The sequence below is a fragment of the Stegodyphus dumicola genome, chromosome 4 (genome assembly GCF_044657685.1).
Source record: "Stegodyphus dumicola isolate Sdum_Otavi_A_Nest chromosome 4, ASM4465768v1".
In the NCBI taxonomy this organism is placed as follows: domain Eukaryota; kingdom Metazoa; phylum Arthropoda; class Arachnida; order Araneae; family Eresidae; genus Stegodyphus; species Stegodyphus dumicola.
In genome coordinates, this window is record NC_140771.1 from 87715823 (window position 1) to 87733458 (window position 17636).

Here is a 17636-nt window from a genome sequence, read left to right on the forward strand (position 1 = left end):
GACTGGCTCTTCTCGTAGTCGGGAAACCCCTTCCTGTGAATATTTCTCTGTTTGGGTTGCTGGACTTGGCTTCTTGCTGATCACCTTCTTTGCGAAATTTTCAAAAAAACGCACCAGCTATTAAAGTGGCTGCGCAGTGTTTTCCGAGTCGGAGAGAGACGGAGAAAAGAAACTTCTTGAGACCTTCGAGGCAGAAGAAAAATAAAAAGATGTCAAATTTGCCGTGGAGCTTGGAGGGCAGCCACTTCGTAAACGTAGCAACGTAAAATAACCTGCACTGAAGAGTGGCTTCTACATCTATAATTCTTGCCAAATTACGTTTTGAATGATGGCCTGTGGAGGGAAGACCTGTGTCCTACTGGTTGGAAGCAGCAATAGGAAGAAGCCTGGCCTCCGAAACAATAACTTTTGTTAAATTTTATCCACTTAACTTTTTTTTTTTTTTTACTTGCACATAATTTTCCAAGCTTTTCTTGAGACCAAAATGTTCGCCGTCGTCGTTTGTCTGTATCAAGTAATCCAACAAAAATTGTATGATGGACCCCAAAACCGGAACTGTGAAAGTATATATTTATATATGTTAAAGAAGGGTATGTAAACCTTTCCGTTGTTTCTTCAGATATTTAGATGACCGGTCACCACCAAATTAAAATGTAACTGTGTAGAGACATTAGGTTAACTGATAAAATACAGTTTCTAGAAAAAAGACGTTTTTCTTATCCGCGAATAATAAGCGTTCCCTTTTGCAAGCTATCGGAAAAATATTTGATGCATTAGAAAAATCATAACTCCATTTACTAGCTGTGTGAAGTGTCTTTTGGAAGAATTGTGGAAAAAGAAAGATTCTCTGGGATGCAAACTGCCCCCTTATATTCAGATATTCAAGCAAAACGGCATCGGAGGTGCAATGAACTTCCTGAAATCTCGAATTTAAGAAAGGAAGAGAATAAGGACATAATCGAAATTCATAGTTCTGTGACGCCAGTCAAAAGGCTTATGGTGATGCTATTTACATAAGAGTGCTTAAGGAAAATACAATTGAAGTTAGCCTGGTTGCATCCAAAAACCGAGTTGTACCTTCATAGGAAATCACATTGGCAAAATTAGAATTTCTTGGTGCCTTGAAATAAACATGCTTAACCAATAAGCAAAAAAATATCCTAGATTTTAAGAAACTAGGGTGTTCTATTGAACCGATTTCAAGATTTTCCATTATTCGATTAAATGAACTAGCAAACGTTGGAAACAATTTGTAACAAATTGTGCGGCTGGTATAAAAAGTTTGAGCGATCCAAATCCCTGGCATCAGTGTTCTGGTAACGACAATCGAACAGATCTAGTGACTGGAGGTATTGATGCTAAGTCTCTTCTAAAGAATGTGAAGTGGTGGCATGGACCATCCTTCTTAATATCACAAGCGTTACCTGTCGTAAATGAGGACAGTAGACTTCCCGTAGTAGATTACCATACTGAGAAGAAAAGGAACTTTTTAGACTATAATCTTGATGAGCACTCTAACTTAGTTCTAAAATATTGCAGCATAAATCCAATTTCCTAGATTGTTTACTTGACATTAGTAATACCTTTACTAAAATTATACATGTTTAAGTCAATATTTTCAGGTTTACAGCGAACATTAAGCCACTGCATTTAAGAAAGTCGGAACTGAAGACAAACAAACAAACAAACAAACAAAAAAATGTCATAGTTAAGCGCACCTTCTCTAAAGCATTGTTCTTTAAAGCTTCAATTATAATTTTAAACTTTAAAGCTTTAACTAATCGGTACTATGTTCAAAAAGATACATTATTCATTTTTTTTTATCTCTACAGTTGTTTTAGCAATAAAATTCACTACCGAGAACACTTCTACATTCTTTACATCCTTTGTCTCACTGAACACGGTCTTTTCGACTAGTGTTACCTCTTTTAGTAATGCACATAATTTCGAAATTAAGCAAGCGCATCAAAAACAATTCAAATACATTTCAAAATTTCCCGTCAAAGACAGCAAAAATTATTCAACGTATTCAGATTAATAGAGTAGTCGGACACACCGAGTAGATAAGATAATAAAACGGGAAAAGTTCATAATTCCATTCCCCGGTTTCACAAGAATATTTCTGAATGCATGTTGAGAGATTGACTTGTTCTTTAATCTCAAAACTGTCGAAGTTATCTTTAGGTGAATGATAATTCATTAATGATCTGGCCTCCTTCGGCAAGTTCGTTTCGCATCTGGATAAACTATTCGAAAAGCTAATTTACGAAAGAACTGATATATAATAATTTGACTTCTAAATAATTAATATATAAAGTCCAATGCAACCTCCAGGAGGACAAATAAGTAAACCAAATGATTAAAAAAGAAATTTCTAATAAATTCCTTTCGAACCAAAAACAAAGGAAAGACATAGATTTCAAATGATGGCACAGATACCTTGATGTCAAAGAATGGATTATTCAATTATGGCAAAGCACACGAGGGCCATCTGCCTAAAGGGATGGATGCCTTCGTGGAGGACTTTCTACGGGAAACTTGCTCGTATACATGTTACGCATGGAAAAAACCACGAAAACTCCCATGCAGTCAGCCCGTTCGCGGGATTCGAACCTCGGACCGAACTACCAGTGTTCAGCGACTTTACGCTTGGCCGCTGGTGGACCCTTGATGTCAAAGAAGCCTTTCTCAACACATGTTAGCTACATTTTTTTTTTGGTACACCTAGAAAAGGTAAAGATATTGTTACGGATTTCGGATTTAAATAATTAACGTTAGTTGAATTGTAAATTAAATGGTTTTATTTCCCGCGCAGTGCAGCGCGTGACAAATATTAAAAGAAAGCTAAGCCGGAAAATTGAAAATACAAGAGCACGTGCAGTTTAACATTTAATAAATAAATATCTCTTTTTTGCTTTCGAGAAAGTTCCAGAAAGTTCTAGCGCGCGATTTAAAAATCTTATAAAAAGGAGGAAAACCTCTCAATTTAGTTGAATACAAGCTCTCCCAAGAACCTACATAGTCCTCATTACAAACATAGTCAATGCTTGTATGAGGCTCAATTACTTTCCGCAACAGTGGAAGCACGCGCAGATAATATACGTTTGTCAAGCCGAGGGAAAACCCAAAGGACTTAAACTCCTACCGTCCGATCAGCCTTCTTCCCAGTTTGGGAAAGGTATTTGAGCGTGTGCTCGAAAAGAGATTAACTCAACATCTAGAGGATAAGAAAATTAGAAAATTATATGTAAAGAGCAGTTTGCTTTTAGAGCCGGTCATAGTACCGTGCACCAACTACTGAACGTTACAGAATTTATTGCAGACTCCTTCGCAAAAAAGAACACAATCGCCAGCTGCTTTCTAGATCTAGAAAAAGCATTTGACAAGGTGTGGCATGAGGGTCTCCTCTACAAGCTGCACCTTGTTCATCTGCCCATCAGTTTTATTAAGCTCATGAAAAGCTATCTTAAAAACAGGACCTTTCAGGTAAAAATTAAGGACTCTCTCTCTTCAAGAAAAAGAATTAAAAGCGGAGTGGCTCAAGGAAGCGTTCTGGGACCGCTTCTGTTTAATAGCTACACGAATGAAATGCCGGTTCCTTTGAATGCAAAAGTAGTGAAATATGCCGACGACACAGCAATTTTAACCAAGTCGCTAAAACCTCAGCTCGCTGTAGATAAACTTGAAAGCGCAGTAAATATCATAGCACACTATTATGATTCATGGAAATTAAAAGTAAATCCGCCAAAGAGCCAAATTCTGCTTTTCAGACGTCATCGGAAGTTCACTCCTGTGAATGTAAATATAAAAATTAATGATCAAGCCCCAGTAATTGTTTCAAGTACCAAGTATCTAGGAGTGGTCTTCGACTCACATCTGTTATTCAAAGAACACACGGAGTATGCCTTGCGCAAAGCCACCGCTGCTAAAATGTCTCTTTACCCTTTAATAAGAAGAAATGCTAAATTAAATATCAGTCTCAAGAAGAAGATCTATACCAGCTTAATAAGACCCACCCTACTTTATGCAGTGCCTATCTGGGCCACAAGACTTATAGACACAAACTACAGGTCTTTCAGAACAAAATACTCAGACAAATTGTTGACTCCCCATGGTTCGTACGTAACCTGCAGATACATAAAGAACTAAACATAAGACCCATAGCTGATCAAATTCTCACCACGAGCCACAATTTCTATGCTAAAATAGAACTTTCTCAATACGAACATATCCGTGATCTGATAAATTATGATCCTACTATAGAAATTGCAGCAAAGCGCTCAAGAGGCATCTTCCATAACAGCAAATGGTGAAATGTGTGTATATTGTACATAGTACTATTACCTTTATTTTATCTTCATTGTGTCATTTTACCAGTGTCTTTGAAACTTTATAGACTTATGGACATGATCCGTGTACCTGGATCTTCAAAGCACTGATCTTATATTTGTCATTTTCGTAATCTTCTTATTGTTATATCAGAGACTTTGTAATATTGTGGACTTATGGACATGATCCGTGTACCTGGATATTCAAAGCTCTGATTATTTATTGCTAGTGTAAAATGCTTTTCACCATTTGCTACTTCGCTCAAATACCGCCGTCCCTATATGTACATAGTGTATAGTTTCAGTAACTCATGTGCCTCAGTGTTGTACAAGAACTTTAGTGTTTGATTTCTCAGACCAAGACTTCACTGAATTGTGATCTCTACTATTTCAAGATGCATTGGCTGTGGACAGTTCACGGGAGGGTTACCCCCACATGACTACCACTGTCCAATCTGTGTTTTACAGCAAGGATGAATTTGAATATTTTGTTTAGCTAATCTGTTGCACTAGTTGTGCCATTTGTCTTCATTTAGATCGCGATATTAGTTTAATTATTCCAATCTGGATAACCTGTTTCAAAACTTGATAATTATTAATATATCCAATATTTCTCATTGCACGCTTAAGCTGCTTTGCTCGGAGTCTGAACTTGGGTGGGTGACCACCCACGTGACAGGCTCCTGCCAATCATCTCCCTCCACTCCACTTACATTTCACAAAATTTGACAAGTTTCGCCTAGTTGGCGCGGCGTAAATCGCGCTTAAAACTTAAGTACCAATGCCTTAGGGCAATTTACCAACAGAGACGGTTAAAGTAGTGGTTGGCTACTAATTGCCGCCTAGCCATTGACTCGATTTTGATTTCAATTTAGTCAGTCAGTGATTTTAAATAGCTTGTCGTTGTTTTAAGAGTTTGTTTAGAAAACAGCTCTTGTTGATTGTAGCGAATTCGCGGATTAGCTTTCTTTTAGCTTTTTTGAATTAACTTTTGTTGAACTTTTAAGTAGTTGAAAGATAACTACTGTGAGATATTGGGATACAGAAAGAATGTCTGAGGGAATTTAAGCATTTTATTGTGATAATAATAAAATTTTGTCCATTTTTAATCGGACTTGAGCATTCATTTCGTAACGAACCCGTACGCACGCAACAATTTTTGGTGTCAGAAGTGGAATTTTGAATGCCAATTACAAGAGCGATAGAAGAACAATTCAGGCAAATTATGACTGCATTTACTGCTTTCCAAGAAAAGATGGAAGGGGTGTCAACTCCGTTAAGGAAGAAGTAAAAGCGGTACAGGAACAGATGAAATTGGGTCAGGAATCTGTTAATGAAGAAATGAAACAGCACAGGAGCAGATGAAATTGGGCCAGGAATCCGTTAAGGAAGAGATGAAAGCCATTCAAGCTGGTCAATTAACGTTTAAAGAAGAAATAAAAGTTGTTAAGGAATCTGTTAAAGAAGAAATAAAAGGTGTACAAGTAAAGATTGAAGAAAGTCAATGAAAAGAGAAATTGCCTGCATAATAGAAACCAAATACGATGCTATGGAAGGCAGAATAGATGTGGTTGAAAGTAAAGTCGGACAAATTGAGGAAAATGTTTCTTTTGTGAAAGAAGAAATAGAAAGAAGAGTTTGTTCTGTTCAAAAACAAATCGAACAACAAATTGATGAGAGAGTTTCCGGAGTTGCCAAAGAACTGGATACTTTAAAGAAATTCGTAGCAACGGCAGGGAGCAATTCGGATGGTTTTAAATTTTTACCAATGCCTGCTCGTCCCTCTCTGAAACTATCTACATATGATGGGAAGACCTCCTGGCAAGTGTATAGGACATAATTTTCTATCGTTGCGGATGCGAATAAATGGGATTCCCAAATTAAGGCCTGTCATCTCACCGCTTCTTTGAGAGCAGACGCAGCAAATATCCTGCAGACGCTTTCTGAAAACCAGAGAGTAAACTTCGAAGCTCTATCTGGCGCACTAGAGCTGCGCTTTGGGGAGAAATGCCTGAAAGACTACAATAGGTTTCAATTAAAATCCCGCCAACAGAAGCCAACCGAAACACTTCAGGAGTTCTCCACGGATGTTGAAAGGCTGTCACATCACGCCTTTTCGGAGTGCCCCACAGAAACAAGAGAAATCCTGTCGCTGCAATATTTCATCGATGGCATCCGGGATCCTGAAATACAGAAAGCTCTACGAATGGCGGATGTTAAAGATCTTAAAGGCGCTTTAGTGTACACCATGAAATTCGAGGCAGCCCAACAAGTTACTCGTCGAGATCGACACCCAGTCAGAGCTGCTCAAGTCCAGGAGCCAGGGGATCACTGCTCGTCTGGACGATTTGACTAGACAACTCAATGACTTGAGAAGAAACATCAGTGAAAAGAAACCGACCTTAAAATGTTGGAACTGTGGAGGTGAAGGACACATACGGCGGAACTGCAGAACACCCCAGGGATGTTAAGACCGCTCCTAGCAAGCAGCAGGGAAATTAATTTGTGACCATCTTGCGGGGCGGAGGTTGCCAGATAATGAAAAGCCCCAGTTTAAAGCGCTTCAAATTTCTGCAGTGAGAGGCGGCAGTAAAGGACTTTTCATAATAGGACATATTAATGGAGTTCCCTGCAATATGACGATAGATACAGGAGCCAACGTTACCATCATCCGAAAATATTTGGCTCAACAACTAGAAAGCAAACTTATCTGGACACCTCCCTGCGTTACCCTCCAGACTGTGTCCGGTGAGAAGATCGACATCGATGGAAAAGTAAACGTTAATACCACGTTTGGAAGTGTCGCTTACCATCGCAGGCATATGTAGCAGAGATCACTGATTCTTGCATACTCGGATTGGACTTTCTAAGGAAATACAATTTTTCCTTGGACTTTAAAAATAACGAATTGCATTCCACATCTGAGGACATAGCCCTGTTCGGAATTAATGATGGAGTGAAATCTATCCACAAAATTATAGCTCAAGATGATATCACAATACCCGCAAGAACCGAGTTTTTACTTCCTGGATCCATAGCCGAAAATAGACATTTCCGCTACGGCATCATATATATCCCAATAACTGTAATAGCCCAAAAGAAGTACTAGTAGCCTCAACACTCGTCGACCTATCCAGAACGGTTATTCCGGTGAGAGTCGCCAATGTAACTGATAAGGCGAGAGTTATTAAGAAAGGTGAAATGGTTGCAACATGTACTCCAGTAACCAGCGTTGAAAGAAAGAGTAACATCCCAGAATCCGTGCTCTCAGAGAGCATTACATCGGAGTTGTTGCAGAATGCACAATTAAACGATAAAGAGAGGAAGGCTGCCGATCGCGTCATTAAAGATCTTCAAGTTGTTTTCTCCCGCTCGTCTTCTGACGTGGGTCGAACTAGTTTGACACAACATAGAATAGATACCGGCGATCATCCCCCGATCAAGCAACATCCAAGACGTCTACCGTTTGCTAAACAGGAAGAGGTGCGAACACTGTTAAAAGATATGGAAGAAGCCGATGTCATCGAGCCTTCAGCAAGTCCATGGGCATCTCCCATCGTCCTAGTGAGAAAAAAAAGACGGCTCAACAAGATTTTGTGTCGACTATCGCCGGTTGAATGAGGTTACGAAGAAAGACTGTTACCCTCTTCCTAGAATTGACGATATTCTAGACACTCTTTCTGGAAGCAAGTGGTTCTCAAGACTTCATTTAAAGAGTGGGTATTGGCAGGTAGAAATTCAGCCTGAAGACCGAGAAAAGACGGCATTTACTACGGGACAAGGGCTTTGGCAATTCAAAGTGATGCCGTTTGGATTGTGCAATGCGCCGGCTACATTCGAACATTTCATGGAGACTGTTTTGAAAGAACTTTCCTACGAAGCCGGTCTGATATACCTGGACGACATCATCATCGTCGGAAAGAGTTTTGAAGGACATCTAGAAAATCTTAGAAACGTACTTCAGAAACTGAAAGAAGCCAATCTGAAGCTGAGTCCCACTAAATGCAAATTATTCCGAAAGAAAGTGACTTGCTTGGGACATGTCATCTCTCCAGAAGGTGTGTGCACGGATTCTGAATTGGTGCCAGCCGTTAAATCCTGGAAACGTCCCTAAAATGTCCATCAGCTGAGAAGCTTCCTAGGGCTTTGCACCTACTATAGGAGATTCGTGAAGGACTTTTCTTCCATCGCAAGACCCCTTCACAAGCTGACAGAGAGCAAGCAAAGGTTCTTGTGGACAAAAGAATGCGAGGATGCATTTAACAATTTAAAGGAAGCTTTAACATCTGCTCCTATCCTGACTCAGCTCGACAGACCATTTATTCTCGACGCGGACGCGAGCAATGAAAGTGTCGGTGCTGTTTCGTCCCAAGAAATAGACGGCCAAGAACGTGTAGTAGCTTACTGGAGCAAGTGCCTGTCTAAACCGGAGAGGAATTACTGTGTCACTAGAAAAAGTTGCTCGCCATATTTAAAGCCGTAGAGCATTTCCATCACTATCTATACGGCAGAAAATTCCTCCTCCGCACGGGCCATGCCTCATTGGCCTGGGTTTTAAATTTCAAGAATCCTGAGGGTCAAATAGCCAGGTGGATACAGAGAGTCCAGGAATATGACATCACTATCCATCATTGTAAGGGGTCATCACACGGAAACGCCGACGCCCTGTCTAGAAGACCTTGCCCAGAAAGCTGTCGATATTGTTCCAGGGTTGAAGCGAAATACGAGCTGCTGAGTCCGGTAGCACGACAAATTACAACATCAACATCGGCTGATCCAGACCCGTGGAGTGATGATGAAGTCAAGAAAGACCAGCTGGAAGACCGTGACATTAAACCCATAATTGATTTGATGGAATCATCGAACAGAAAATCTACATAGGAGGACATTTCTATTTATAGTTCTACAACAAAACAATACTGGGCACTCTGGGATTCACTTCACATTCGAAACGGCGTCTTATACCGGAAATTCGAATCGAATGATGGGAAGACGTTCCGTTGGTAACTGATACTTCCAAGATCCCGGATTCCTGATGTGCTTAAAGAACTACATAACAGCCCAACAGGAGGTCACTTTGGAATAATGAAGACCTTGCAGAGAGTTCGTGAGCGCTTTTACTGGAATAATGCAAAGGATGACGTACAAACGTGGTGCCGATCTTGCGATGCCTGTGCAGGTCGGAAAGGACCGAAGAGACGCAGCCGAGACAAGCTGCAACGTTACAACGTAGGCGCGCCTTTTGAACGTATCGCGTTTGATATCTTGGGACCTCTGCCACGAACTGCTGATGGCAACAAATACATATTCGTTGTCGTTGATTACTTCACCAAGTGGCCTGAAGCGTATCGTTCCTGATCAAGAGGCAGTCATAGTAGCTGAGGAGATGATACAGCACTGGATTTTTAGATTCGGAGTGCCTTTTCAGTTACATTCAGATCAGGGAAGGAATTTTACCTCGGCAGTAATCAAAGAACTACGCAAACTACTCGGCATTGACAAAACCCAAACGACGCCATTACATCCCCAGTCGGACGGCATGGTAGAGAGGTTCAATCGCACCATCCTTAATAACCTCTCATTAAGGGTTTCCAGAAGCCATCAGGATTAGGGCAAGAAATTACCACTGTTTTTACTGGCTTACCGCAGTGCTGTCCATCAGACTACCGGCTATTCCCCATCACAGATGCTCTTCGGTCGTGACCTTCATCTGCTTTGTGATCTCTTGTTTGGTCGTCCTCCGCATGTTCCTTCATCGCCTGAGGAATATATTCAAGATCTCTAGGCCCGGTTTGAAGTGATGCACAACTTTGCATGAGAGCAAGCGAACTTGGCGACGGAGAAGATGAAAACCCGATACGACACAAGAGCGACTGAACATCAGTTCCACGAAGGAGACAAGGTATGGTTGTGGAATCCGACTCGACGGAAAGGACTTTGTCCGAAATTACAGTCACATTGGGATGGCCCGTTCACAGTCTGAATGACGTTGTGATTCAGACTGAATGACGTCTGAATTCAGACTGAACAGGCTGAATGACGTTGTGATTCGGATTCGTAAGTCTTCGAATTCTAAACCTAAAGTCGTTCATTACGACAGGTTAGCTCATTACTATGGCCATAGTACGTAATGTAAATAATTGTAAATAGTGTAAGACCATGGTCCTTTTTGTTTCTGAATGTGTATTTATTATTTGATTCGTATTTAGTATTTGATTTGCATTTGGTATTTGATTTGTATTTGGCATTTGTTTTGTATTTAGTATTTGATAGCATTTGATTTGTTTAAGTTAGTTATTGCATATATTGTTCATGTTGTTTGATATTGTAATGTAATGTTTATGCCTTAGTTATAAGTTTGGCTTCCTGTCCAGGGATTGTACTGCCCGGGACGTGCAGTCCTTGGGAAGGGGGCAGTGTTATGGATTTCGTATTTAAATAATTAACGTTAGTTGAATTGTAAATTAAATGGTTTTATTTCCCGCGCAGTGCAGCGCGTGACGAATATTAAAAGAAAGCTAAGCCGAAAAATTGAAAATACAAGAGCACGTGCATTTTAACATTTAATAAATAAATATCTCTTTTTGCTTTCGAGAAAGTTCCAGAAAGTTCTCGCGCGCGATTTAAAGATCTTATAAAAAGGTGGAAAACCTCTCAATTCAGTCAGTCAGTGATTTTAAGTAGCTTGTTGTTGTTTTAAGAGTTTGTTTAGAAAACTCCTCTTGTGGATTGTAGCGAATTCGCGGATTAGCTTTCTTTTAGCTGTTTTGAATTAACTTTTGTTGATCTTTTGAGTAGTTGAAAGATAACTAATGTGAGATATTGGAATACTGAAAGAATATCTGAGGGAATTTAAGCATTTTTATTGTGATAATAATAAAATTTTGTCCATTTTTAATCGGACTTGGCATTCATTTCGTAACGAACTCGTACGCACGCAACAATATCTTTAAAATTATTTCCGGATATCTCAGTTACAGAAACCAGGTGCAGGTAGAAATAGGCAAAACATCACAACTGTACCACTGTTCGTACAGGTACAGTCCCACCGCACGAATCGTGCACCTCCTCTTCGATTTTGATGCAGAACATCCCCGGCAGACGGAATGCAGGCTCTCGCACCTCTCTGCCCCTACCGTCAGACCACTCGAGAAGCTTTCGGTTTCCCAGAGTTTTAAATGCCATGTGCTGCACAGACACTACAGATTTACAAATATCAATGTTTTCTCCGGGATTCAAATCTTAGCCTAACGATACGGTAGTCAGCATCACTAACTACTATATACCGATGCGGATGGCACTGTAGATAATATAAAAATAGACTTAATCAGAGGCTGTTTACAAAGTTTTTTCTTCAGTCAAACACACTGAAATATTGTCGTAAACAGCAAAACAGCAATCTTAGCAAACCATGTGCGAATTTAATTCTGAGAATATTCTGCTTACGACAGAAAAAAAAAAAAAAAAGAAAAACGTCTAGAAGAAGAAACTAATAATAAAGGATCTTTTACACCTATTCTCTCTCTCAGTCTCTGTGGCAACTTACAAGACATAGTGATAATTCACTACTAAGTCTTCAGACGTTTTGCTCAATATTATGTTTCCAAAGAAACGTTATAAACGAAAAAATTTATTTCTGTGTTTTGTTACCAGTAACAATAACACATTTTGAAGTCAGGAACAAACAGAACTAAATTTTCTATGTTTTTATTCAGAATTTGGAAATAAACGATGCTAACCGTCAAGAATAATATCATAAATAAATTGCAAAATCAGAGTATTTCATAATTTTTATACCACTTTTAGCACATAAAAGTTTTTAAAAGGAAACGTTCTTTAACTATATGTAAAAGCGAATACTTTGTAACCATTTGAATTCTTTGCATTTGGGATGAAAAAACAAGGTACTTTCTTCCTGCTTAGCGCTTTTAAGTGTTTTCACTTCTCCTATGCTTTGTTTTCTAAACAAGTACTAGAATGTACTTGTACTTGGAGCTATGAACTAATTTACAATATCATTTAAATTCAGAAGCATAAGCAAATCAAGTACAAAACCAATCCATGAAAAAAAAATTCACTAATTTAGCAAATTAAAACTAATTCAAACAATTTTTTTAATTTTAATTTTAACAAATTTAAATTTAAATTTTAACAAAATTGGATTAATTTTAATTTGCTAAATTAGTAATATTTTTTTTCATGGATAGTTTTTGCATTTGATTTGCTTATGCTTCTGAATTTAAATGATATTGTAGATTAGTTCGAGAATTATATCTTTTATATGTTTACACATTTTTAAAAAATTTTTTTTAATTTTTTTGGCTTTAAATTTGCTTTTTTAATTTTGGCTTTAAATTTGCTTTTTTATTTTTTTACTTTTATACGTGTTTGTTAAAATTTAAATTTAAATTTGTTTAAATTTAAATTTCATTCCTTGCAGCAATGGCGCAAAGAATTATTTAATTGAACTTGTATTTAAATTAAATTTAATTTAATTCAATTTATTCTTATTAAACAATATATATATATATATATATATATATATCAAGCAAGGTAGTTATTACATATATATATATATATATATATATATCTTCAAAAGAAAATATTGAATTTAAATACAAATTTAATTAATTCTTTGCGCTATTGCTGCAAGGAATGAAATTTAAATTTTAACAAACATGTATACGTAAGAAAGCAAATTTAAAGTTAAAATAATTAAAAAATGTGCAAACATATAAAAGATTTAATTTTTGAACTAATCTACAATATCATTTAAATTCAGATACCATATGTAAATCAAGTGCAGAACCAAACCATGAAAATAAATTCACCAATTTAGCAAATTAAAATTAATCTAAACAATTTTTTAAAAATGCATAAGTGAATGACTGTTGAGCAGGCAGGAGACAGACTTATCAAGGGGTAGATTGCCTCCAAACCTAACTCTTCAATCATTCAATTCGTGTTTCGTCATTCATGCAGGCAAGGGTAAAAGTCAAAACCAAAAGTAAAGAATGTCTAAAAAGAAATACCAATTAAGTGGTACCTTGAGAAATTAGCAATTAAAAATTAAATGTCTAAAAGGAAAATAATGAAGTATTTTGAGAAATAAGCAATGTGTAGTATTAAATTAAATTTTTTAAAAAATTAAATTTTCCAGAAAAATTAATTTAGAAACCAAAATTTTAGAAACCCTTGTCTACAGAAACCTCCCCATCACGAATATGCATATTAATCAAAAAGAAACTAAAAAGGAACTAGACAAAATTAATATAAACCAAAAAGAAACTAAAAAGAACTAATTCATAATTTATAAAAAAAAACAAATATATACTTAAAAATATAATTACATATCTAGAAAATACTTAAATACTACATAAAAAATACTTAAAAGCAAGTAAATAGTAAGTTTTAATTCTAACTTACCTACCATATAAGCGTTGGGGGTCTGCAAAAGTATTTATTAAGTGATGTAAGTGTGTTCTGCAAATTATATAGATGGCGCTAATGTAAGTAAAGTTGAGTGCCAAGCTGCTATCTTTAATATTAAAATATTTAAATAATATAAATCTAGAAAAAATCAAAGAATATCCTGAAAGTATGTAATTCAAGTTTTAATTTTAACTGACCAACTATTTATAGTACGGAGTTTAGTAGCTGAGCCAATCAAGTGGTTATTGTGAATTAATAAATGTGAACTTGTTTGTAATGTGAAATGTGTGTTCTGTTGCAAAATTGTGTAAATAATGCAAATAATAACGTTAAGTGAAAAAATTATTTTTGTGAAGATTGCAAATTAAAAAGTAAAATTAAAAAGTAATTAAGTAAAACTGAAATGTTTTAAAGTAAAATTTAAATTTAAAAATTTAAATTTAATTTAAAGTTAAAGAAATCTTAAAATGTCTTAAAAAATTCCCCAAATTTTTCAAGTAAAATTTAAATTTTGAAGTGAATTCTTTAAAAAAATTTTTTATTAATTAAATTTAAAGAAAGAAAAAGTAATTTAAAAAAGAAATTTCCCAGAAATTTCCCAAAAATTCCTTAAAAAATGTTTATTAAAAGCTAAATTAAAGAAAGAAAATATTGAAAGTTTTAATAAACTTGATTCCAACTGGTATATCAAAACTTTACTAAATACTGGCTAAAGTATGGAAAATTAGAAGAAGATTAAAATCTTCACTCAATTCGGGCTATAATTGAGACTTTTGATAAGAGTTAGCCCTTTATTAGTAAAAGGAAAGAATCCAGTATTCATTAAATATTCATATTTACAAATTTATTTACAATAAAAATTTACAAGATAATTCCTTTACTCTTCTATATCCTCCATTACCCTCCAGCTAAGGTTTAAGGTAATGTTATCATACCATAAAGAGCTAAACAATTATAAAGTAAAGTTAATGCCTGCCTTTTTAATATATAAATTAATAAATTTTGGTGGTACTTCGTTATCAACTTGAACATTAATTAGCTTTATTATTTCTTCCTTCACTTTTCTTATTATATATTTTTTATTTTTTGATTTGTTTTTACAAAGATTGCATTAATTTTCTTACATTTTGTAATTTTCTAATGTTTATTTCAACTACTTTGAATTCGATTTCATAATGACAATTTCCAATGTTTAATTTTTACATATAATATTGAACTCAAATGCATAAACACGAGGGTGTCGGGGGGACGGTTACTCGAGCGATATCAATTTACTGCAGAAATTGCTTTTCACTCAAAATTAATTTAGCTAAAATGCTTAATCGGAATGAGTTCTTTGGATCTCTGCATTGTTTCTTAATCCCTTCTATTCACGGAAATGTTTGGCCTGAATTGAAATGCCGGTTTGGCATCGCCTTATTGCTCGAGTAAAGGACGAAACACCTTCGTATTTATTTCTTAATTATTGTTCATTGAATGGGAGTTGGTTTGTCACTTGAAAAGTCAACTAATTTCCGATCAATGACAATGATTACTTGCATTTAATTTTATTCTTGCTTTTAATTTATTCCTTTTACAATTAAAATTTTGTTATTCATGATTTAATTCGAGTCCCCGTTAAACATTTTTAACAATTTACATTCAAGTTACTTCCAAACATCTTTCGAAATAGAACTTACTAAGTATGGATTCACTCTTTTCAGATTAATTTAATATTAAAGATAGCAGCTTGGCACTCAACTTTACTTACATTAGCGCCATCTATATAATTTGCAGAACACACTTACTTCACTTAGGAAATACTTTTTGCAGACCCCAACGCTTATATGGTAGGTAAGTTAGTATTAAAACTTGGTTTTAAAACTTACTATTTGCTTGCTTTTAAATTTTTTATGTAGTTTTTAAGCATTTTCTAGATATGTAATTATTTTTAAGTATATTTGTTTTTTTATAAACTATGAATTACTTCTTTTTAGTTACTTTTTGATTAATATGCATATTAGTGTCGCGGAGGTTTCTGTAAACAAGGGTTTCTAAAATGCACTGGTTTCTAAATTTTTTGGAAGATTGATTTTTCTGAAAAATTAAATTTTTTAATATTTTTCTGGAAAATTTAATTTTTAAAAAAAGTTTAATTTAATACTAAGCTTTTCATTGATTATTTCTCTAAATACTTCTTTATTGGTATTTTCCTTTAGACCTTTAATTTTAATTGCTAATTACTCAAGGTACCACTTAGTTGGTATTTCTTTTTGGACATTCTTCACTACTTTTGGTTTTGACTTTTGCCCTTGCTTGCATGAATGACGAAACACGAATTGAATGATTGAAGAGTTAGGTTAGGAGGCAACTTCCCCTTGATAAGTCTGCCTCCTGCCTGCTCAACAGTCATTCACTTAAGCATTTTTAAAACATTTTTTAGATTAATTTTAATTTGCTAAATTGGTGAATTTATTTTACATGTTTTGGTTTTGCACTTGATTTACTTATGCAATCTGAATTTAAATGATATTGTAAATTAGTTCGAAAATTAATTCTTTTATATGTTTGCACATTATTTTAACTTTAAATTTGCTTTTTTACGTATATACGTTTTTGTTAAAATTTATACATATATTTTTAACAGCTTTCGATATTGCGTAGATGACTGAGAAGACCGTAGTGGCTGAAGGTAGTGATGAGTGGAAAAGCAAGATGACGCATTTAGCACAACTGAGCTTGAATAACAATCTTTGTTTTTTAAGCATATCAAATCATTCTTTTGCAGACAAGATGTATCTTAATTGTAGTTGAATAGAATAAGTTCCATTTTAAAGTAGAACGTTATCTTAGGCAAATAAGTAGCAGCGTCTTGCCGGCAGGGAAGCAAAAGCGAAAGAGAACGCTGCAACTCAGAGGAAGAAGCGAGGGAGTCAATATTTTCAGTTCGAGTTACAGAAAGATTTGGTTTACAATTAATTTGGTTGGACAAGAGGTATCTGCATTAAAACGTCACGTAACATAGAAACATCTCGAATCCGGGAGAACGGATGAATTAAGAGGAGAGCGCCAAATCTAGAATCGTTAATTTTGAGGTCACAAATTATTTTTAAAGCAGCTATTGTATTTTGCTATATCTTACACACACATATATATATACGGAAAACTGTACAAGACCGGAGAGAGCATCACCTTTCGGTATCCAAGGTCCGAAATTATTACTTGCATATCCGGACGTTTACACTTCTGATTAGCCACACTACGCCTGGTGTCCATGCAATACCCCATTTGTTTTTTCTAGTCACGTGTGGCTATTCTCTGCACTAGCTTCCTCCCACTTCAATCTTTACGTTACTGAGATTAGGATCTCTAATTTACTTAGTTATTTAGAGGACTTTCTAACCGGAAAATTTCCCTGAGGTTTGGTACTTGCGGTGACCCTACCCTGGGATTATCTGAGGTGCCGGAAAAAGCAAGAAATATTTCTAGCTAAATGCCGGCAAAGACGAATGTACCTTTCGGTTTTAGTTCTGACTTCGGAGTATTGAGATCTCCGAGCAAACTTCGCCTTTTAGATGTGCTTTGCATTGCGTTGCGTTTAACGTTCTTAGTAGTCTGAAGAAGTAACTACTAATTGTACTGAACTGTACTATTCCGTAGTGAAGAAGTAACTACTAATTCCGAAATTTTCAGAACTGGGAAGTGTTTCCTTTGGGAAAATAAATTTGATCGAACTGTCATCGGTTCTGGATGCATTCAGTCCATTACGAAACCCGTACGCATGCAACGATATATTTTTTTTTTTACTGAAATATACATTATTCAATCCAATTTCCGTCTACCTTAATTGGAACATTTATATTATTTATATTTACTGAAATAAATAATATATATGTT

At 35.9% G+C, this 17636-nt stretch overlaps 1 protein-coding gene across 3 annotated transcripts in view; it reads right to left on the bottom strand.

Moving 5' to 3' along the window:
- LOC118179565 (chymotrypsin inhibitor-like) overlaps positions 1-17636 on the bottom strand; it is a 98488-nt gene that overhangs the window by 62683 nt on the left and 18169 nt on the right. The gene's annotated exons all lie outside the window — the stretch shown is intronic.